This window comes from Neomonachus schauinslandi, chromosome 15 (genome assembly GCF_002201575.2).
Source record: "Neomonachus schauinslandi chromosome 15, ASM220157v2, whole genome shotgun sequence".
NCBI classification, from domain to species: domain Eukaryota; kingdom Metazoa; phylum Chordata; class Mammalia; order Carnivora; family Phocidae; genus Neomonachus; species Neomonachus schauinslandi.
In genome coordinates, this window is record NC_058417.1 from 15038237 (window position 1) to 15063152 (window position 24916).

General features: G+C 42.4%; 1 pseudogene; it reads right to left on the reverse strand.

Annotated features, from left to right (window-relative positions):
* Positions 1-11173: 11173 nt before the first annotated feature.
* On the reverse strand, positions 11174-11674 carry LOC110593252 (annotated as a pseudogene).
* Between the last annotated feature and the right edge of the window lie 13242 nt (positions 11675-24916).

The following is a 24916-nucleotide window of genomic DNA, read 5'->3' on the forward strand; positions in this document are numbered from 1 at the left end:
TTCACTTTTTCTTTTGAATAAAAAATTGCCCCAGTTTCTCATTTCCCATGTTAGGCATGCCTGTGGGATTAGATTTATGTTTGAACCAGCTAGTTGCTTCTTGTTTCTTAGCAAGCTCTGCCATATGATCAAGGGCGGTCTTCTTGTTGTCATGACGACCGACATTTACATAAGCAAGAACTGGGGGAGAACATTGTTGTTTGGAATGGGATCTGTGGTAAATTTCATCGTAATGGAAAGATAAAGCACTGACTTGGCGGGCTAGCAGCTAGAACTGGAACAACAGAGCAGACTTCCTATTCCTTTTAGTGAGATCTATTTGATAGGTACCACTTTTGGCTATCATAAGTAACTGCCATACCTGGGGAAAAAGAAAAAGGAAAGAATGTGATCATCTTTAATTCTGTCTTTAATCACATTTTCAGTAGCAATCAGGATATTGTGTGTTTGTGGGAGCGGGAGAGAGGCCTGTTCTTCTAAAGCAAAGGTTATTGATCCAGAATCTTTTGACCCCTAGGGTATCCGGAGATAGACCTCATAAGGGGTATGGCAGAGATTACTCATTCAAGTCCATGTTCTCTTCTGTGCACACTGCCTGACTCCCTTGCCGTTATGTACGACCATGTGATTGAGTTCAGCCAATGGACTGTGTGCAGCAGTGCCTGCGTCCCTCTCAGGCCTGGCTTATAGAAACCTGCTGCAGGTGCTCCTCCATGTTCTCTGTTTCCATCAGGCTGGAATGGAGCTGACACCAGGGCAGAGACTTCATCCACCTGACCCCTAAATGATTGCATGAAGAAGGGCCTTTCCAGCTTAGTTACCAGCTAGGTAGCAAGAAATAAACTTATGTTCAACTGTTATATGGGGGCATCTGGCTGGGTCAGTTGGTGGAACACATGACTCGATCTCGGGGTTGTAAGATTGAGCCCCATGTTGGGAGTAGTGATTACTTAAAAATAAAATCTTTTAAAATTTTAAATAAATTTTAAAAATCTTTTTTAAAAAAACCACTATATAAAGGGCGCCTGGGTGGCTCAGTCGTTAAGCGTCTGCCTTCGGCTCAGGTCGTGATCCCAGGGTCCTGGGATTGAGTCCCACATCGGGCTCCCTGCTCTGTGGGAAGCCTGCTTCTCCCTCTCCCACTCCCCCTGCTTGTGTTCCTGCTCTCGCTATGTCTCTCTCTGTCAAATAAATAAATAAAATCTTTAAAAAAAAAAAAATCCACTATATGTTTTGAGGTCAAATAGTTGCAGCAGTTAACCCACTCTAATACAAAGGAGTTGAATTGGATAGGCGAGAGGCTAACCAGCTGGAAGAGGTTATGACCATGTGACACCAAAGCTTTGTAGAAATTAGTAAGATGCTAGAATCACCTCAGATAGCCAACAATTTTGTAGTGTAAGTATGTCCCATGTAATATCTGAAATTGAAATTAAACTGAGTATCCTGTTTTTTCTTTTAAAGATTTTATTTATTTATTTGACAGAGAGAGGCAGTGAGAGAGGGAACACAAGCAGTGGGAGTGGGAGAGGGAGAAGCAGGCTTCCCGCTGAGCAGGGAGCCTGATGCGGGGCTCGGTCCCAGGGCCCCGGGATCATGACCTGAGCCGAAGGCAGACGCTTAACGGCTGAGCCACCCAGGTGCCCCCTGAGTATCCTGTTTTTATTTGCTAAACCTGGCAGTTCTATCCCTGGCTGCCCTTTAGAGAAATACTGCTGTGGGCTGCTGCTCTTTCCTCCACGGGTACTGCCTTCCTTCTGAAGCATAAACAGGCCACACCTGGACATCTGGGGCAATCCGCTCATTCCGTCCCTCATACTCTTGTCATCTTGCTAATTGCCCCAAGTGTAAGTCCCCCCGTCACCTCTCATTTTGTTCCTGGCATCTTCAAGCTGCACTGGGTCTTCTCTAAACGTATGGAACCCCATTTTGGACTTTACTCCATCTTTGAAGCTCTTGCCATCCGATTATGCTCCCTACCCAGTTTACGGTCATCAAGCAACCGCTCATTTATGAAAGATTTTGACATCTGGTTTACAGTGTCTCTTCACCTCAAGGCCTGCTATCATCTGGGGTGACCCATCCATTACCTTGGCCTCTCTCTCTCTCTTTTTTTTTTGTCCACTTAAAATCCATTATCTTGTACTCTTATATCCTGGAATCTTAAACATTTTACTCTCTGACCTCTACCTTCTAGGCTTCCAGTTCTTTCACTTTTCCCAAAGCCCTTCTTTCATTTCAAGGATTCCTCTAGTCCCTAAATTTCTCAACCATCAGCCACCTCCTATCCTTTTATTTTTCTAAGTTAGATAATGAGCAAATATATAAAATATTGTCATGTCTTAGAGATATCTAACTGCCTGCTAGACCTCTCCATTTGGATGTCCTGAAGTCACCACATATTCCAAACTGAATTCATCATCTCTTCCCTTTTCTTCCTCCCTCCCTCCCTTCCTTCCTTAGATTTTAAGTAATCTCTACACCCAATGTGGGCCTCAAATTTACAAGCCTGAGATCAAGAACCGCATGCTCTACTGACTGTGCCAGCCAGGCACCCCTTCTCCTCCCCTATCTGCTCCTCATCCACATTCCCTATCTCAGTTCTCTCTGCATTTGGCCAACCCCAAAACCTGGGACCATCCTTTATTCCCTCTTCTCGTTCATCATCCCATTTCCAGTCGCTTACCAAATCTAAACTCCTAAGCATCTATAAAATCAATCCACTTAACTTCATCCCCACTACTGCTACCTTAGTTCAAACTGCCAACTTCTCTCATCTAGACAACCTCAATAGCCACCTAACTGGTCTCCTGCTTCTGGTCTCAGCCCTTCCAGTCCCTCTGTGACATTGCAGTCCTAGTGAGCTTTCTCTTTTTTTTTTTTTTTTAAGATTTTATTTATTTTTGCGAAAGAGAGAGAAAGCACAAGTGGGGGGGAGGGGCAGAGAGAGAAGCAGGCTCCCCGCTGAGCAGGGAGCCCAATGTGGGACTCAGTCCCAGGACCCCAGGATCAGACCTGAGCCAAAGGCAGACACCTAACTGACTGAGCCACCCAGGCGCCCCTAGTGAGCTTTCTATAATTCATATTATATTTGATTACATTCTCCTGCAGCAGATTAGATAGAAGCTCTTTTGTGTTCCAGTTCCTGCTTCTCTCTCCAGCCTTAGCTTTCCTTGCTCTCCCTCCCGTACTCTGGGCTCTAGCCACACCGAATTTCTTGACCTTTCTTTACCTGACCCGCTTACTTGCCCCTCTAGGCTTTTGTTTACAGTCTATACCTCTATCTGACTCATCTTCTCTCTCACCTTCAATTACCAGTCTTATCTGACACTTTAATTTGGGTTAGATGTCTGTCCCATGTCCTCTGTTGGCAATATGTGCTTACCATTGTAACATCACACTGAACTGAAATTACCTGTACATGTCACCAGACCAAGATTGCTCATTGGTTTATTTCCAATACCCAGCTCTGCTTGAACACACAGTAGATAACCAGGGTATGTATTTTTGACAAAAAAAAAAAAAAAAAGAAAAAGAAAAACAGAAGATAGGCTAGATATCATCAAAAGCCAAGTGGGAGCAGTGGGTAGTAATAATCCTAGGGACATAAGAAAATTACTGTGTCAGGGCTCCTGGCTGGCTCAGTCAGAAGAGCATATAACTCTTGGTATCTGGGTCAGGAGTTTGAGTCCCATGTTGGGTGTAGAGATTGCTTAAATAAATAAATATTTAAAAAAAAGAAAAGAGAAAGTTACTGTATCAGTTAGCTTTTGCTGCAAAATAAACCATGTCAATACTTAGTGGCTTAAAACAATCACTGGGACGTCTGGCTGGCTCAGTTGGTAGAGTGTGTGACTCTTGATCTCTGGGTAGTAAGTTTGAGCCCCATGTTGGATAGAGATTACTTAAAAAATTAAAAAAAAAAAACCACAAAATTTTATTTATCTTACAGTTCTGCAGCTTAGCAATTTGGGTTGGCTCAGCTGGACCATTCTTCTGGTCTACTTAGCTTCTGATTGTGGGCTGGCTGGTGTTGGATTGGCCCTGAGCTGACACAGTTTATCTCTGCTTCATGTCCTCCAGCAGAGTAGCCTGGACTGGTTTTCATGGCTATTAACAGAGTTCCAAAAGAACAGACAGAATCACACAGAGCATCTTAAGGCCTGGCCTTAAAACTGGCACAATGCCAATTCCACTGCATTCTATTGATCAAAGTGAGTCTCAAGGCCAGCCAGGATTCAAGAATTGAGGAAATAGACTCCACCTCTTAATGGGATGCCACCCAGGCACCCCATGCAAGCATGATTTTTAATTTTTTTTTTTTTTAAGTTATCTCTACACCAGGGGCGCCTGGGTGGCTCAGTCGGTTAAGCGACTGCCTTCGGCTCAGGTCATGATCCTGGAGTCCCGGGATCGAGTCCCGCATCGGGCTCCCCGCTCGGCGGGGATCCTGCTTCTCCCTCTGACCCTACCCCCTCTCATGCTCTCTGTCTCTCATTCTCTCTCTCAAATAAATTAAAAAAAAAAAAAGTTATCTCTACACCCAACATGGGGCTTGATTGAACTCATGATCCAGAGAGGAAGAGTCGCATGCTCTACCCACTGAGCCAGCCTGGCACCCCAACCATGATTTTCAGCACCTGCCAAAGTAGGTGTTTGGAACTGGGACTTGGGGACTGAGAGGAAAGGCACATGGGAAGAGATTACTGCGAATGGAAAGACTCTGACAGCAAACTTCTTAAGGTCAGGGTTGTGTCCAGTTTATTCACTTTTATCTGTAACACCTCACATGATTACCACATGGAAAACACTCAGCAAATATTTGTTAATGACTAATAGTAAACCTCTCTTTATTATCATAAAGGAGAACTAAATGTCTAGTCTTACTAGCAGTGCTGCTGCGTGTGGATGTAGAGGTTATGACCTAACCAAGGACGCGTGGGGCACGGAGGAAGGGACTTGAGATCCAGCCTGGGCTCTGCTGGCCAAGACTCAGGCCTGGTTCCTGGCTTTACCTGCCTCCAGGGGGCATAGTTTTAAATCCAACCAGCCCCCTTTAGCTTGCTAAGTAGCAAGGCTCTAAGACTGGGGGTTGGAGGGGCACCGATTTTATAAAGCTCATAGCAGTTCCCTGTGGGCCGGCAGGGCCCTGATAATCTAGGGGAGCAGAGAACGGGTAACTGAGGAACACAAGATGGCACAAAATGCACAAAGCAAGAAAAGCATAAACCTAGAGACACTGTTCTTAAAAATTAACGTAAATGAGGGATTGAGAGAAATAGGAGCAAGGAAAAAAAAAAGGTAGAGTGCAGTTAATATGTCTGAATCCAAAGGAGAAACCAACCAAGACTTAACAGAGAGACCAAAACAGCGGGGCACACAAAACATGATTTGTTTCTGTAAAGGGCAAATCTATGAGACAGAAAATAGATTAACGGCTGCCTGGGGCTGGGAGTAGGAATGGGGATTGACTGTAAATGGGCTCAAAAGTTTCATTTTAGTGTGATGGAAATGTTCTAAAATTAGATTGCGGCAACGGGTATATAACTCTGTAAATACACTAATTCATTAAATTTTATGCTTAAAACAGGTGGATTCATGGTGTGTAAATTATAACTCAATAAAGTTATTTAAAAATATTTGTCTCTTGGGCGCCTGGGTGGCTCAGTCGTTAAGCGTCTGCCTTCTGCTCAGGTCATGATCCCGGGGTCCTGGGATCGAGCCCCACATCGGGCTCCCTGCTCCACAGGAAGCCTGCTTCTCCTTCTCCCACTCCCCCTGCTTGTGTTCCCTCTCGCGTGCGCGCTCTCTCTCTCTGTCAAATAAATAAATAAAATCTTTAAAAAAATAAAATAAAATAAAATAAAAATAAAAATATTTGTCTCAAATAAATAAAAATAAATAAATAATAAAAATATTTGTCTCGGCAAGAAATAACAAGTGTTGGGGTGCCTGGCTGGTCAGTTGGTAAAGCATGCCACTCTTGATCTTGGGGTCGTGAGTTGAGGTCATGAGCCCCGTGTTGGATGTAGAGATTACTTAAAAATAAATAAATAGGGGCGCCTGGGTGGCTCAGTCGTTAAGCGTCTGCCTTCGGCTCAGGTCATGATCCCAGGGTCCTGGGATCGAGCCCCGCATCAGGCTCCTGGCTCAGCGAGAAGCCTGCTTCTCCCTCTCCCACTCCCCCTGCTTGTGTTCCCTCTCTCGCTGTGTCTCTCTGTGTCAAATAAATAAAATCTTTAAAAAAAATTAAAAATAGAAATACCATATGATCCAGTAATTCCATTACTATTTACCCCCAAAAGTGAAAACACTAATTTGAAAAGATATATGCACCCCTATGTTTATTGCAGCATTATTTACAATAGCCAAGATATGGAAGCAACCCAAGGGTCCATCAAGAGATGAATGGATAGGGACGCCTGGGTGGCTCAGTGGGTTAAGCGTCTACCTTCAGCTCAGGTCATGATCTCAGGGTTCTGGGATCGAGTCCCGCATCGGGCTCCCTGCTCAGTGGGAGGCCTGCTTCTCCCTCTCCCACTTCCCCTGCTTGTGTTCTCTCTCTGGCTGTGTCTCTCTCTGTCAAATAAATAAATAAAATCTTCTTAAAGAAATAGATGAATGGATAAAGAAGATGTGGTAGTAAATATATATATAGTGGAATATTACTCAGCCATAAAAAAGAATGAGATCTTGCCATTTGTGACGACATGGATAGACCTAAAGAGTATTACGCTAAGGGAAATAAGTGAGACAGAGAAAGACAAATAGCATATGATTTTACTCTAAAAAACAAATCAAACAAAAAACCAAACAGACTCTTAAATACAGAAAACAAACTGGTAGTTGCCAACGGGAGATGACTGGGGACAGAATAGGTGAAGGGGACTAAGAGATACAAATTTCCAGTAATAAAAGAAAGAAATCATGATAATGAAAAGTACAGCATAGGAAATATAGTAAATAATGTAATAACATTGAATGGTGACAGATGGTGACCACATTTACCGTGGTGAGCTCTGAATGATGTGTTGCCAAATCCCATGTTGCACACCTGAAACTAATATAACATTGTATATTGCATAATAATTATATTTCAATGGTACAGAAAATTAAAAAAAAAAACATTGTTCTGAGTATAATAAAATTATTTGTCTCTTGTCAGTGTTAGCCACACTAAAAGTGAACAAGACATTGAGTGTATCTGATGGATACAACAGGAAGCACTACCTCTAAGGCATTAAAATAAAAAATTGAACCTGACTCTAATCCAGCTATCAGTTCACAGGAAATATGAGAAATACAGGAACAAGTTAAATAACACCATAAGGAAGTGAAGAAACAAATCCAGGATGTGAGATATTCTACAAGACAAATGGCCCAGTTTCTTCTCAAATAAATGGTATGAAAAAGAAAAGGGACAGGAAGGAAGATCTGTTATGGATAAAAAGAGACTTAAGAGCTCTATCAAGTGATATATTTTGTGAGTTTAGTTTGTATCCTGATTCAGGTAAACCAATTGGGAAAAAAAAACCATTTGAGACAAACATGGGAAATTGAACATGGGCTGAATATTAGACGGTATTAGAAAATAGGGGCACCTGGGTGGCTCAGTCGAGTGTCCAACTCTTGGTTTTGGCTCAGGTCATGATCTTGGGTTCGTGAGATTGAGCCCTGCATCGGGCTCCACGCTCAGCGGGGAGTCTGCTTCTCCTCCTCCCTCTGCCCCTCCCCCCTGTTTGTGCCCTCTCTCTCTCAAATAAATAAAATCTTAAAAAAATAAATAAAAATGAATGAATAAATAAATGTTAATCTTGTTGGGTGTAATAATATTGTGGCTATATTAACAAAATCTGTTAGTGATACTGTGCAATACAAAACAATGGTCCTCCAAAGATGTCCACATCTTAATCCCTAGAACCTGTGAATATGTTACTTTACATGGCAAAAGGGATTTTGCAGTTGTGAATAAGGATGTCAACATGGGAAGATTATTCTGGATTACCTGGCAGTTCCAATGCAATCACAAGTATCTTTGTAAGAGGGATGAAGGACGAGTCAGAGTCAGAAAAGGAGATATGACAATGGAACCAGAGGTTCCAAGAAGGTGCCTTGAAGATGGAGGAAGGGGCAATAAGCACAGTAACACAGGCTGACTCTAGAAGTTAAAAATGTCAAGAACATAGATTCACCCTCAGAGCCTCCGGAAGTAACACATCCCTGGTGACACCTGGATTTTAGGACTTCTTTATCCCCCAGAACTATAATATATTTGTGTTGTTTTAAGTCACAAAATCTGTTGTAATTTCTTACAGTAGTAATAGGAAAACATTACAAATACCTTCATGAATACAGCCTTTGGTTCAACCAAATTATTTTTAGCCTAAATTCACAGGAGTAGGTTTACTGGGTCATGGCTATCACCACATTTGAATATTTTGCTTTCCAAAGGGTGTTTACCCATTGTCCACACTGCCAGCGAGTAACCTGGAAAGCATGGACCACCATTCGATTTTTTTTCATCATTCAACTTAAAAAAAATAATTTAGTAAATTTAAAAGTACATCTTCGGGTGCTTGGCTGGCTCACTCTATAGAGTATGTGACTCTTGATCCTGGGATTGTGAGTTTGAGCCCCACATTAGGTATAGAGATTCCTTAAAAAAATCTTAGGGTTGCCTGAGGGGCTCAGTTGGTTAGACGTCTGACTTTTGATTTCATCTCAGATCATGATCTCAGGATCATGAGAATGAGCCCCGCATTGAGCTTCACACTGCGTGTAAAGTCGGCTTGTCCCTCTCCCTCCCCATCTGCCCCTCTACCCACTCTCACAAACGCTCTCCCTCTCTCAAATAAATAAATAAAATATTTAGAAACAAATAAAATCTTAAAAAAATGGTTAAGATGGCTCAACTACAATAAAAATTTTTTAATAAAAAAATAAAACGAAGTTCTAAAAATATAGTTAAAATATTTTTAAAATTTTAATTTAAAAATTAATTTTTCAAAAAGTATATCTCAGGCACTTTATTTGTATATTTTTATTACCAGTGAGAATGAATATATTTCCATTTATTTACCCCTTGGATTTTCTCATGTATGAATCAGGTTATACCCTTTTTCTATTTTATTTATTGGATTTACTATTTAAAGATTTGTTTAGGGCGCCTGGGTGGCTCAGTTGGTTAAGCGACTGCCTTCGGCTCAGGTCATGATCCTGGAGTCCCGGGATCGAGTCCCGCATCGGGCTCCCTGCTTGGCAGGGAGTCTGCTTCTCCCTCTGACCCTCCTCCCTCTCATGCTCTCTGTCTCTCATTCTCTCTCTCACTCAAATAAATAAATAAAATCTTAAAAACAAAAAGATTTGTTTATTTAACAGAGAGAGAGAGAAGGTACATGTGCAAGCTTTGGGGGGAGGGGCAGAGGGAGAGGGAGAGAGAGTCTCCTAAGCCAGCTCCACGCTGAGCACGGAGCCCCATGCAGGGCTTGATCCCACAACCGTGAGATCACGACCTGAGCTGAAATCTAGAGTTGGACACGTAACTGCCTGTGCCAGGATTTACTATTTATTCAAATAGTCAATTTTTACTTTCAATGCTAAAAAACCTTCTTCCAGAGATCTGAGTTATTTGATTCTATTTTATGCTAGTATTTCTCTAAGTTGATTCTTTTTTTTTAAAGATTTTATTTGACAAAGAGAGCACAAGCGGAGGGAGAAGCAGACAGAGGGAGAGGGAGAAGCAGGCTCCTTGGGATCCCAATGTGGGGCTCCATCCCAGGACCCTGGGATCATGACCTGAGCTGAAGGCAAATGCTTAACCGACCGGCACCCCTCTGTAAGTTGATTCTTAACCTTACTTCGTCAAATTTAAAAACGAATTGGCAAGTGCCATAAAGTGTAGACCTAACTTTTCTCTCTAATTTACTATTGTCCTCAAGCCACTTATTAGATAAACTTTCCTCCTTCCTAAGTCATGGAATCTTAAGAGATTTGGAAGTGATGGGTTTTACTAGTGATTTAGAGAATAGCAGACTCTTGTTTGGGATCAGCCACAAAAGCAGAAGGATGCAGACGTGGTGGATTGTTCATACGCCCAAGCCTCTCCTTGGCACCTGACAGGAGCATTGAGGAGAGATGGCAGGATGGAGAGGAGGGGCCCGGGGAGCCACCTGTACTCCCATCTTTTTTTTTTTTTTTTAAGATTTTATTTATTTGACAGAGAGAGAGAGAGCACAAATAGGCAGAGTGGCAGGCAGAGGGAGAGGGAGAAGCAGGCTCTCTGCTGAGCGGGGAGCCAGATGTGGGGCTCGATCCCAGGACCCCAGGATCATGACCTGAGCTGAAGGCAGCTGCTTAACCGACTGAGCCACCCAGGCGCCCCCTGTACTCCCATCTTTTGGCACAATATAAAAGTGGGTATTTTCCGGTGGGTCAAATGAACAAGACAGTAATTTGCTGGGCTGAACCCACTTGCCTGTAACCTACCAAGAGGGGAAGCCCCTCAGAACCCTCCCAACAAATTTACACAGGTGTCCCCAAGCAAGCTAGCTGCTGGCTGCCTGCCATATATATATAACTAAGGAGAAGTTATCCCAGCAGTGTAAATACGAGTCCATATTAGAAGCTCTATTAATATAATTTACCATACTTACTCATTAAAGAAAAATAGTTCATAAAAATAGAGTAGGGCGCCTGGGTGGCTCAGTTGGTTAAGCGACTGCCTTCGGCTCAGGTCATGATCCTGGAGTCCCGGGATCGAGTCCCGCATCGGGCTCCCTGCTGAGCAGGGAGCCCGCTTCTCCCTCTGACCCTCCCCCCTCTCATGTGCTCTCTGTCTCTCTCATTCTCTCTGTCTCAAATAAATAAATAAAATCTTTAAAAAAAAAAAATAGAGCCCAAAAAGCATGCAGTAAAAAGTCAACACCCTTAAAAAAAAATTCTTTAGTTTCTATACCCAGTGTGAGGCTCGAACTTACAACCCCAAGCTCAAGAGCCACAGGCTCTACTGACTGAGCCAGCCAGGTGCCCCAACACTCACTCATTTTTTTTTTTTTTCACGTAGACTGCTCGTTTATTAGCACTGGTGCTGCGACATAACGGTTTCCAGTGAAGATGCTGAGCTGCATGGAGGTGGCAGAACAGGGTGAGGCTCAGATGGGTGAGTGGCAGGCTCCTATTTCTTCCACTCGTTCTCGTCATTGTCCCACTTGGCTGAGAAGGCCTGAATCGGGCTGACCTTCATGTCGAGCATCCTCTTGGTCTGCTTGACCACTCACTCCTCTTCAAAGGTGTGCGGGCTGGGAGGTGCACATAGTGCTTCTCCCAAATCAGAATGAGAGCGGTGAAGCCCAAGAACATGGTGGTGCCCACAACCATCTTCTACTCATTCGTGCTCCTGTTCATTTCAGCAAAGCTCTCGTTGAACGGGATGCGGTATAATCAACCTTCTCATCAGTGGAGAGCCTTCTCCTTCTCTTTCAAGGCCTTCAGGCTGGCAGAGAGGTTCTTGTCGGGGGCCACATCGGGCAGGGGATAGTCACAGACTATCTGTCCCCTGGACAGAACTCGGGAGAGCATAGTCTTCACTCTTCACGACGCTTCCATGCGCTCGTACACACAGTGAGGTGGAAATTGCTCTCTTGCCAATTAGGCTAAACACTCTGGTAGCCAACATTCGGCTGCTGCCCTCTGCCCACCGCGACCGGAAGAGTTAAACTCATTTTTTGGGCGCCTGGGTGGCTCAGTTGGTTAAGCGACTGCCTTCGGCTCAGGTCATGATCCTGGAGTCCCTGGATCGAGTCCCGCATCGGGCTCCCTGCTCGGCAGGGAGTCTGCTTCTCCCTCTGACCCTCCTCCCTCTCATGCTCTCTGTATCTCATTCTCTCTGTCTCAAATAAATAAATAAAATCTTTAAAAAAAAAAAATTAAAAAAAAAAAAAAAGAGTTAAACTCATTTTTTGATAAACATTCTTACCAAATTAGAAATAGAAGGATCTCTTTAACTTGATTAAACAAACAAACAAACAAACCAAAACTAGGGGCACCTGGGTGTCTCAGTTGGTTAAGTGTCCTACTCTTGATCTCAACTCAGGTCTTGATCTCAGGGTTGTGAGTTCAAGAAAAAGCAAAACAAAACAAAAACAACAATGACTACATATCAGAAACCAATAGAAAACATTACTCTTAATGGTGAAATATTAGACATTTCCATTAAAATATGGAATTTAACAATAAATGCCCATATTGATCTCTTATGCAATATTCCTCTGATGCCCCGTAGATATGGAGAAAAGCGAATAGGAGCTATATATGTATTCTAAAGGTATAGACAAAATTTTCAGCAGTGCACTCTGGGAAGCCAAGCCAATGAACTGAAAAACTATTAGAATAGGAGCGCCTGGGTTGCTCAGTTGGTTAAGTGACCAACTCTTGATTTCAGCTCAGGTCATGATCATGATCTCAAGGTTTCGAGAAAGAGCCCCTCGTTGGGGCCACTCTCAACGGGGAGTCTGCTGGAGATTCTCTCTCCCTCTCCCTCTGCCCCCCCACCCCGTGCTCTCTTTCTCTCTCTCTCAAATAAATAAATAAATAAATAAATTAATTAATTTAAAAAAACTGTTAGAATAAAGTCCAGTGAGGCAGATGGATGTAAGGTAAATTCAAAAATCCTTAATTCTTGTATATATTAGCAGTGATGATCAGAAATAAAAAGCAGGGGGCGCCTGGGTGGCTCAGATGGTTAAGTGTCTGCCTTCAGCTCAGGTCATGATCCCAGGGTCCTGGGATCAAGCCCCGCATTGGGCTCCCTGCCCCGCGGGAAGCTTGCTTCTCCCTGTCCCACTCCCCCTGCTTGTGTTCCCTCTCTCGCTGTGTCTCTCTCTGTCAAATAAATAAATAAAATCTTAAAAAAAATAAAAAATAAAATAAAAAGCAGAAGGAAACCCCATTTATAATATCAATAGTCTCTTAAATACTTGGAAACAAAATTAAATGGAAATACATAAAATCTCTAGAAATCTAATTATTTAAAATAATTAAGATCAGGGGCGCCTGGGTGGCTCAGTCGTTAAGCGTCTGCCTTCGGCTCAGGTCATGATCCCCGGGTCCTGGGATCGAGCCCCGCATCAGGCTACCTGCTCCGCGGGAAGCCTGCTTCTCCCCCTCCCACTCCCGCTGCTTGTGTTCCCTCTCTCGCTGTCTCTCTCTCTGTCAAATAAATAAAATCTTTAAAAAAAAATAAAAAAATAAAAATAAAATAAAATAATTAAGATCATACCAAAGACACTTGAAGAAAATTAGAGAAATGTATTCCTAAATGGGAAGATGTATTTTTTAAAAGATTCCCATTTTTCCCCTAATCAATCTATAATTTCAGGACAACTCGATCAAAATCGAAATGGATCTTGAGAGGGGCGCCTGGGTGGCTCAGTCGGTTAAGCGACTGCCTTCGGCTCAGGTCATGATCCTGGAGTCCCGGGATCGAGTCCCACATCGGGCTCCCTGCTCGGCAGGGAGTCTGCTTCTCCCTCTGACCCTCCTCCCTCTCGTGCTCTCTGTCTCTCATTCTCTCTCGCAAATAAATAAAATCTTAAAAAAAAAAAAAAGGATCTTGAGAGAATGTTTCAATTGATTCTCCAGTTCATCTGGGAAACTAATAATACAAAATGAGTGAAATTTTTAAGAAAAAATTTACCCTATCACATATGATAATGTGCTGTAAAACTATTGTAATAAATAATATCATATTGGATCACCTGGGTGGCTCAGTCAGTTAAGCATCTGCCTTCGGCTCAGGTCATGATCCCGGGGTCCTGGGATCGAGCCCCACATCAGGCTCCGAGCTCGGCGGGGAGTCTGCTTCTCCCTCTGCCTGCTGCTCCCCCTGCTTGTGCTCTCTTTCTCTGACAAATAAATAAATCTTAAAAACCCTGATTTTCGGGGCACCTGGGTGGCTCAGTTGGTTAAGCAACTGCCTTCGGCTCAGGTCGTGATCCTGGAGTCCCAGGATTGAGTCCCACATCAGGCTCCCTGCTTAGCAGGGAGTCTGCTTCTCCCTCTGACCTCTCCCCTCTCATGCTCTCTCTCATTCTCTCTCTCTCTCAAATAAATAAATAAAATCTTTAAAAAAAAACCCTGATTTTAACCTTCTTTTAATGCATTTTTTTATTGTTTTCTAAGTATAATTGTATTTTTAACAATGCAATAACACTGAACATGTGATCTTATTTCTTGGCTTTTATACTTAATTACACATTGTGAGAATTTTTTAATGTGCATTTTCATATATACATCTATATTGTAAAGGTAATTCATATATTTTAAAAATTTAAACAAATTCAAAAGATTTAAAATAAAATAATTAGCCTGTTTTTACAAATAAAAACACAATGATAACTTAAAAAAACAACAACAACTAAACTGCAAGGTCCTGGAGGCAATGACTCATGGTATTTTTTTATGTCCTATTTCCTTCTTATAGTGCTTAGTACACTACCATGTATGGATACTTTACTCAAGACAGGTCAGGTGAGGTCTTGTTTCCATTAGAGGAAATTTTTCAATGAAGCTGGGAGATTTGTAGGTAAGGGCGTGATTTAATGACCTGGTGATTGTTTTAAAGGGTTTTCAATGGAGTAGGAAGTACTCATTAACACGGGAACTGTGAGAAGAGCAGTACCATACTGTGAGAACCACCTCAATACAGCACCATGATTTCCTTTTGTAAGTGATCTCTCCACCCAACGTGGAGCTCAAACTCATGACCCTGAGATCAAGAGTCACAAGTCCTGCGGACTGAGCCAGCCAGCGCCCTGTGCACCATGATTTTTTATAACTGTTTATAGTCCCAGATGCTATATCAAAAATGCTTCTGCTTATTTATTTATTTTTAAAGAATTCTTTTTTTTTTTTTTTTTTAAAGATTTTATTTATTTATTTGAGACAGAGAGAATGAGATACAGAGAGCATGAGAGGGAGGAGGGTCAGAGGGAGAAGCAGACTCCCTGCCGAGCAGGGAGCCCGATGCGGGACTCGATCCAGGGACTCCAGGATCATGACCTGAGCCGAAGGCAGTCGCTCAACCAACTGAGCCACCCAGGCGCCCCTTCTTTTTTTTTTTTTTTAAGATTTTATTTATCTGACAGAGAGAGACACAGGGAGAGAGGGAACACAAGCAGGGGGAGTGGGAGAGGGAGAAGCAGGCTTCCCGCCGAGCAGGGAGCCCGATGCGGGGCTCGATTCCAGGACCCTGGGATCATGACCTGAGCCGAAGGCAGACGCCCAACGACTGAGCCACCCAGGCGCCCCTCTACTTTTTTATTCAACATAGTACTGGAAGTCTGAGCCACAGAAATCAAACAAGAAAAAGAAAAAGAAATGAAAGACATCCAAATTGGTCAGGAAAAAGTAAAACTTTCACTATATATATATTTTTTAAAGATTTTATTTATTTGAGAGAGAGAGAATGAGAGAGAGAGAACACATGAGAGGGGATAGGGTCAGAGGACGAAGCAGACTCCCTGCCGAGCAGGGAGCCCGATGTGGGACTCGATCCCAGGACTCCAGGATCATGACCTGAGCCGAAGGCAGTCGCTTAACCAACTGAGCCACCCAGGCGCCCTTTCACTATATTTTTAACAGGTATAAACTATTTATTGAATATTTGCCACCAAATTTTGTTAAATACATTATCTTGCAGCATATCACTTTCAAGGATTATTTATTTATTTATGTATGTATTTATTTATTTATTTATTGGGGGGAGAGAGAGAGAGCACAAGCAGAGGGAGAAGCAGGCTCCCAGCTGAGCAAGGAGTCCCAGGCAGGACTCAATCCCAGGACCCTGAGATCATGACCTGAGCCAAAGGCAGATGTTTAACAACTGAGCCACCCAGGCGCCCTCTGCTTAAGATTCTTTCCCTCTCCCTCTCCCCCTCCTCTCTCTCTCAAATAAATAAATAAATAAATTACCTTTTAAAAAACTTTCACTATTTTCAGAAGACACGATACTATATATAGAAAACTCCAGCTAAAGTCCTAAAGACTCCACCAAAAACTACGATAAGTGATAAGTGAATTCAGTAAGGTCACAGGATACAAAATCAATGTACAGAAATCCACTGCATTTCTACACACTAATAATGAAGTAGTAGAAAGATAAATTAAGAAAACAATCCCATGTATAATTGCACCAAAAATAATAAAATACCTAGGAATAAACTCAACCAAAGAGATGAAAGACCTATACTCTGAAAACTATAAAACACTGAGGAAAGAAATTGAAGACAACACAAACAAGTGGAAAGATAGTCCATGCTCATGGATTGGAAGAACAAATATTGTTAAAATGTCCATACTACCCAAAGCAATCTACGGATTTAATGCAATCCCTATCAAAATACCAACAGTATTTTTCACAGAACTAGAACAAATAATCCTAAAATTTGTATGGAATCACAAAAGACTCCAAATAGCCAAAGCAGTCTTAAAAAAAGAAAAAGCTGTAGGTAACGCAATCCCAGATTTCAAGATACACTACCAAGCGGTAGTAGTCAAAACAGTTCTGTGGTCGCACAAAAATAGACACACAGATCAATGGAACAGAATAGAGAGACCAGCAAATGACATATCCAATAAAGGGTTAGTATCCAAAATATATAAATAACTTATACAACCCGACACCAAAAGAACCCCCAAATAATCCAATTAAAAAATGGGCAGGAGATATGAACAGATGGCCAACAGACACATGACAAGATGTTCAACATCACTCATCAGGGAAATTCAAATCAAAACCACAATGAAATAGCACCTCAGAACTATGAGAATGCCTAAAATCAAAAACACAAGAAACAAGTGTTGGTGAGGATGTGGAGAAAAAGGACCCTCTTACACTGTTGGTGGGAATGTAAGCTGGTGTAGCCACTGTGAAAAACAGTATGGAGCTTCCTCCAAAAAATTAAAATTAGAACTACCATGTGATCTAGTAATTCCACTACTGGATATTTACCCAAAGAATACCAAAACACTAATTCAAAAAGATACATGCCGGGAGCCTGGGTGGCTCAGTCCGTTATGTGTCTGCCTTTGGTTCAGGTCATGATCCCAGGGTCCTGGGACAGAGTCCCGAATCAGGCTCCCTGCTCAGAGGGGAGTCTGCTTCTCCCTCTGCCCCTGCCCCACCCCCCACTCATGCTCCCTTGCTCACTTGCTCTCTCTCACAAAAACTAAAATATTTTTTAAAAAGATATATGCACACTTATTTTTATTGCAGCATTATTTACAATAGCCAAACTGTGGAAGCAGCCCAAGTGTCCACCAGTAGATGAATGGACAAAGAAGATGTGGTGTATAAACACAATGGAATATTATTCAGCCACAAAAAAGAATGAAATCTTGTCATTTGCAACAACATGGATGGATCTAGAGAATATAATGCAAAGTAAAATAACCGGTCAGAGAAAGACAAACACCATACAAAACAAGTAAGGATGCCTGGGTGGTTCAGTCGGTTAAGCATCCAACTCAATTTTGGCTCAGGTCATGATCTCAGGGTCATGAGATGGAGCCCTTCATTGGGCTCCACACTGGGCAGGGAGCCATCTTAAGATTTTCTCTCTCTCCTTCTGCTTCTGACACCCCCTGCCCCCCCCCCCCCCCCTTTTTATTGCATGCGCCCCCCCCTACCATAAAAAAAGGGGGGGGGGAGGAAAAAGGAAGAAAAAAAGGAGACAAACCAAAAACACTTTTTTTTTTTTTAGAGTAGGCTCCACGCCCGGTGTGGAGCTCAACACGGGGCTTGAACTCACATCCCTGAGACCAAGACCTGAGCTGAGATCAAGAGTAGGACGCTTAATGACTGAGCCACCCAGGCGCCCCCCAAACTGTAGAGAACAAACTGATGGTTCGCAGGGAGGAGGTGGGGGGGTGGAATAGGTGATGGGGATTAAGAGTGCACGTATCCCGATGCGCACTGAGTCATGTATAGAGTTGTTGAATCACTGTATTGTATGCCTGAAGCTAAGATAACACTGTATGTTAACTATACAGAGATTAATATTTTAAAAAATGTTTCTGTTGATATTTTTGTTGCCTTGTCAGTTATTTCTGTCCCTCGAAGTTCTGTGTGTTGAGAGGACAGGCGGGACAGTCAGAGAATCAATCTCGGTTTAAGATTTCTGCCTTCTCAGCAGTTTCTTAGGAAGAGGCAGCTTCAGACAGACCTCAGCCGGTCTCAGGAGACACTGTTCAGGAGAGAATACCAAGTGGTTGAAAGGAGGTCACCTCAAATCTCTGCATGTCCATGACAGCCCTGTCATCAGCATGGCAGCAGAGCGAGCTTTGGAGGCTGAGGTGCGTTTTGTGAGAATGGGGGCCGGCGTGGCTACCTCTGGAGGCCACTCGTTTCTCTAAAATGACCACTCTCTACCTCTTCACTGCTATTCTTCTCCAGAGAACTCCATACTTCCTGTCCCCACTTTCTTGCCTCCTTTGTGCTTTAGTCAAATGAGGTCTGGCCTCCAACATCCCTTTAAAACTGCTCCTGAAGGTGGCTCGTGACCTACTTGCTATATCCAGTGGCTTTTCCTCATGGCTTATCTCGATGTCTCTGTAGAATTCAATATGGCTGACGACCTCCTTGTTTTTGAACTCTTCTCATTCGTTTTATATATATTTTTTAATTTATTTTTATTTTTTTAAGTTTTTTTTTTTGGTGGGGGTAGAGAGAGAGAGAGAGAGAACACAAGCAGGGGGAGGGGCAGAGGCAGAGGGAGAAGCAGACTCCCTGCTGAGCAGGGAGCCCGATGCGGGGCTCGATCCCAGGACCCCAGGACCACGACCCCAGCCGAAGGCAGTCACTCAACCAACTGAGCCACCCAGGCGCCTACTTTTTTTTTTTTAAGATTTAATTTATTTATTTGACAGAGAGAGACATAGCAAGAGCAGGAACACAAGCAGGGGGAGCAGGAGAGGGAGAAGCAGGCTTCCCGCAGAGCAGGGAGCCCGATGTGGGGCCCGATCCCAGGACCCTGGGATCATGACCTGAGCTGAAGGCAGACGCTTAACGACTGAGCCACCCAGTTGCCCCAAGATTTTACATCTTAAAGTAATCTCTGCACCCAGCATGAGGCTCGAACTTACAACCCTGAGAGGAAGAGTCACATGTTCTACCAACTGAGCCAGCCAGACACCCCTAAAGATTTTATTTTATTAATCTTTTTCTAAAGATTTTGTTTTTTTTTTTTTTAAAGATTTTATTTATTTATTTGACAGAGAGAGAGTTAGCGAGAGCAGGAACACAAGCGGGGGAGTGGGAGAGGGAGAAGCAGGCTTCCTGCCGAGCAGGGAGCCCGATGCGGGGCTCGATCCCAGGACCCTGGGATCATGACTTGAGCTGAAGGCAGACGCTTACCGACTGAGCCACCCAGGCGCCCCTCTAAAGATTTTGTTTTTAAATAATCTCTACACCCAATGTAGGGCTCGAACCTACAAGCTGGGATCATGAATTGTATGCTCTACCAACTGAGCCAGCCAGGCACCCTGTTAAATGCTTTTTTTGGTATCAGTTGAGCAGATCATGTTCTTTTTCCTCTTTCATTCTATTAATGTAGGGTATTAATTACATTGATTTTCTTAAAACATCTTTGCATTCCTGGTTAACTCTTATTTGTTCATGGTGTATAATCCTTTTACTATGCTGCTGAATTTATTTATTGATTTATTTGAAGATTTTACTTTTTAAAAAGATTTTATGTATTTATTTATTCATTCATTTAGAGAGTCAACAGGGGGAGGGGCTGAGGGAGAGGGAGAGAGAGAATCTCAGATAGACTCCCTCCGGAGCGCAGAGCCAGAGGTGGGCCTCGATCTCACAACCCTGAGATCATGACCTGAACCGAAATTGAGAGTTGGGTATTTAACCCACTGAGCCACCCAGGCGCCCCTCTATGCTGTTGTATTTAGTTTGCTATTATTTTGTTGAAGATTTTTGCACCTATTCATAAAAGATATTGACCTGTAGTTTTCTTGTCATGTCTTTGTCCAGCTTTGGTGTGCTAGGTAAATGAGGTAGGAAGTGTTCTCTCAGCTATTTTTTGGAAGAGTTTAAGAAGGATTGGTGTTAATTCTTCTACTACTTTTTTTTTTCAAGTTCATTTGTAGTAGTCTCTACACCTAATGTGTGGCTTGAACTCACAACCCTGAGATCAAGAGCCTCATACTCCTCTGACTGAGCCAGCCAGGAATGCTATATTAATTCTTTTTTTCATTTTAATTTTTAAATTAAATTTATTTTTTATTATTTATTAAATATTATATATTATTAAATATTATAAATATATTTATCTAATATATAATAATATAAAATATAAATAATATTTATATATTAAATATTATCTATTAAATTTATTATTTTATTAAATTTATTTTATTTTATTTTTATTTATTTATTTATTTTAAAAGATTTTATTTATTTTTATTTGAGAGAGAGAGAATGAGAGACAGAGAGCATGAGAGGGAGGAGGGTCAGAGGGAGAAGCAGACTCCCCGCCGAGCAGGGAGCCCGATGCGGGACGCGATCCCGGGACTCCAGGATCATGACCTGAGCTGAAGGCAGTCGCTTAACCAACTGAGCCACCCAGGCGCCCTATTTTATTAAATTTATTTTAAAAATAAATTTACTTTAAATTTATTATTATTTAATTTTTTAAAAAGCTTTTATTAATTTATTTGAGAGAGACAGAGATAGCAACAGAGAGCATGAGTGAGCACAAGCCAGGAGAGGGAGAAGCCGACTCCCTGCCGAGGAGGGAGCCTGACGCTGGGCTTGATCCCAAGACCCCGGGATCATGACCTGAGCAGAAGGAAGACGCTTAACTGACTGAACCACCCAGGTGCCCCCAGTTTTTCTATTTCTTGAATCAGTTTTGGTAGTTTGCATGTGCTATGATCTGTTTCTACACACAACACTTCTGATACCAAATATGTTGTGTTCCCACACCAAATGATTTTCCAATTATCTATGGATAATTGGATATCTATGAGTATCCTGCAAATTAAGTCAATTCTGATACTACCCAGAGTTAGTACAGACCCATGATATGGAGGTTAAGGGCTCCGTTCCACAAGACTGTTCCCCACTTCAGATGCCAATTGCAAGTAGTGGGTCTCCAGGTTATCTACACTTCTGTCCAACTCGGCTGCATTTTATGAATTACCACAATTTTTTCAGGTTTAATAATTTGCTGTAGTTCACAGAATTCACGGAAACGCTTACTTATCCTTACTGGTTTATTTATTTATTTATTTATTTATTTATTTATTTATTTATTTTTAAAGATTTTATTTATTTATTTGACAGAGAGAGACAGAGCGAGAGAGGGAACACAAGCAGGGGGGGTGGGGGAGGGAGAAGCAGGCTTCCCACGGAGCAGGGAGCCCGATGCGGGGCTCTATCCCAGGACCCTGAGATCATGACCCGAGCCGAAGGCAGACGCTTAACGACTGAGCCACCCAGGCGCCCCTCCTTACTGGTTTATTATAAAGAATACAAACAACTAGATCAAGAAGCACATAAGGTAAATTCTGGAAGGGTCCCAACCACAGGAGCTTCTGACCCTGTGTGGTTTAGGGTATGCCACCCTCCTCCTGGCATGTGAATACATTCACCAACGTGGAATCTCTCTAAACCCCATTGTTTGGGGGGCACCTGGGTGGCTTAGTCAGTTGAGTACCCAACTCTTGATTTTGGCTCAGGTCATGGTCTCAGGGTTGTGAGATGGAGTCCGGAGTCAGGCTCCGAGATGGGCATGGAGCCTGCTTAAGATTCTCTCCCTCTGCCCCTCCCCTTGCTCTCTCTCTCTCAAAAAGGGGGGGCGCCTGGCTGGCTCAGTTGGTTAAGCGTCTGCCTTCGGCTCAGGTCATGATCTCGGGGTCCTGGGATCGAGCCCTGTGCCGTGCTCCCTGCTCAGTGGGGAACCTGCTTCTCCCTCTTCTTCTCCTTCTGCCCCTCCCCTCTGCTCGTGTTCTCTCTCTCTCACATAAATAAAATCTTAAAAAAAAAAATAGAAAGGCGCTTATTATAAATAACAGAAGCTTCTCACCAGTATCACTTTGGAAGTTTTGAGAGTTTTAGGAGCTCTGTTCCAGGAACCAAGGATAAAGGCCAAATATATATATATATATTTTTTTACTATATCACAATATCACAGTATGTTTCTAGGAATTTGTCCATTTGTTACCCGGTTTATTGGCGTACCATTGTTCAGAATGCTCATACTCCTTATTTCTGTAAGGTTTGTAGTCATGTCACCACTTTCATTTCTGATTTTATACTTTTTTTTTTCTGTATATTTGAAAGTTTTATTTTATTTTATTTTTTTATTCTTATGTTAATCCCCATACATTACATCATTAGTTTTAGATGTGATTTTATACTTTTTTAAAAAAGATTTATTAATTTGGTTTTTTTAAAAAGATTTTATTTATTTATTTGACAGAGAGAGACACAGCGAGAGAGGGAACACAAGCAGGGGGTGTGGGAGAGGGAGAAGCAGCCTAACGACTGAGCCACCCAGGCGCCCCCAAAAAAGATTTATTAATTTGAGAGAGCGAGCACGAGCAGGGTGAGGGACAGAGGGAATCTTCAAGCCGACTTCCTGCTGAGTGCAGAGCCCCACGTGGGGCTCCATCTTACGACCCATGAGATCACGACATGAGCCAAAACCAGGAGTCAGATGCTTAACTGACTGAGCCACCCCACTGCCCCCATACTTTTTTTTTTTTTAAGATTTTATTGTAGAGAGAGAGAGTGAGTGCAGGGGGCAGAGGGAGAGAGAGAATCCCAAGCAGAGTCTGCACCCAGCACGAGCCTGACGCAGGGCTCGATCCCACCACCCTGAGATCATGACCTGATCTGAAATCAAGAGTTGGACACTCAACTGACTGAGTCACCAGGTGCCCCTTGTTTGATTTTAATTTTGAGCCTTTTTTGTCCTTCTTAATCTAATTAAAGGTTTTCCAATTTTGTTGATCTTTTCAAAGAACCAGCTTTTGTTTGGTAGATTTTTTTTTTCCTACTCTCTATTTTATCTCCACTTTAATCTTTATTTCCTTCTGCTAATTTCGGGTTTAGTTTGTTCTTTTGTAGTTCCTTAAGGTGTACAGTTAGGTTATTAATTTGAGATCTTTCTTTTCTAGTATAGGCATTTACAGCTATAAATTTCCCTCTTAGCACTATTTTTGCTGCATCTCAGAAGTTTTGGTACATTGTGTTTTTGCTTTTATTCATCTCAAGGTATTTTTTTTTTAAGATTTTATTTATTTATTTGAGACAGAGAGAATGCGAGAGAGAGAGCACATGAGAGGGGGGAGGGTCAGAGGGAGAAGCAGGCTCCCCGCCGAGCAGGGAGCCCGATGCGGGACTCGATCCCGGGACTCCAGGATCATGACCCGAGCCGAAGGCAGTCGCTTAACCAACTGAGCCACCCAGGCGCCCTCAAGGTATTTTTTAATTTCCCTTGTGATTTCTTCTTTGCCCCATTAGTCATTTAACAGTGTTATTTAATTTCCACATATTTATTAATTTTTCAGTTTTCTTTATTTCTAGTTTCAATCCATTGTGATAGGAAATGATATTTTGTACGATTTCAGTCTTTTAACATTTATTAAGACTTGTTTTGGGGCGCCTGGGTGGCTCAGTTGGTTAAGCGACTGCCTTCGGCTCAGGTCATGATCCTGGAGTCCTGGGATCGAGTCCCGCATCGGACTCCCTGCTCAGCGGGGAGTCTGCTTCTCCCTCTGACCCTCCTCCCTCTCATGCTCTCTGTCTCTCATTCTCTCTCTCTCAAATAAATGGATAAAATCTTAAAAAAAAAAAAAAAAAAAGACTTGTTTTGTAGCCTATCATATGGTCTCCAGTTCCTTAAATTACAGAGGAACATGATGTTTGCTGAAGGTCACATATTTACTTATAGAATTAGGCCTGGAAAACCTAGGTCTTTTCTCACTTTTACCATTAAATTTGATAAGTATGTTTAAAGTGTAAAGGGGCTTAGTTTAAAATGCAACAAGGAGCCACCCAGTCTCCTTAGCTGGCTCTTCTGCTTTCACGTATCTCGTAAAAGTAGCTATTCTTCAAGGTTTGTTTGGTCTTCTACCTGCACATATTCTCTAGTTGCTTCCATGGCAGCCTCCTTTCAGTTTGGAATACCAGTCCCCTTTTCCAATTCCATGCTGGTAATTTCTATGTGGGTGATCTGTGAGAACCTTAGAACTAACATGTGCTAAAAGGAATTCATGTCATTCTGTGCAGTACATCAGCAACTTTCCCTACCAATCCTATTGTTTGTTAATGGTACTCCCGCTCATTATCCCAGTGACTCACAGTGGGAAGATGGAAAGTCTATTTCAATTTTTGTTTCTCCTCACAAAATCACATCTGATCAGCTACAATTTTTTTTTTCTTAAAGATGTTACTTTTTAAGTAATCTCTACACTCAATGTGGGGCTTGAACTCACAACCCTGACGTCAAGAGGCACATGTTCTACCAACTGAGCCAGATGCCCCAGCTACAAACTCTTGTAGCTTTTCTCTGCAGTACTATTCCTATTTGTCCTTTCCTGCCCATTTTCACTGCAACCATGTATTCCTTTTACCTGTATTATTGTAGCCTGATAGTTTAATTTCTTTTTTAATCATGGCTGCGCAATCTTTTTCGTTTGTTTAGTTTTTATTTCATCATCATAAATGTAACTGCAATCCAGCTAGACTTGGAGGGGAGTAAGGAAAATATGTAATCCATAGAACTGCAGTGAGAGCACAAAGATTACAGAATATTTCAACCGGATGGGTGTGGAAGAGGTGCTCTCCTGAGCCACAGAAGGAATGGTGTGGTAGTTAAAACACAAGTCAAATTTA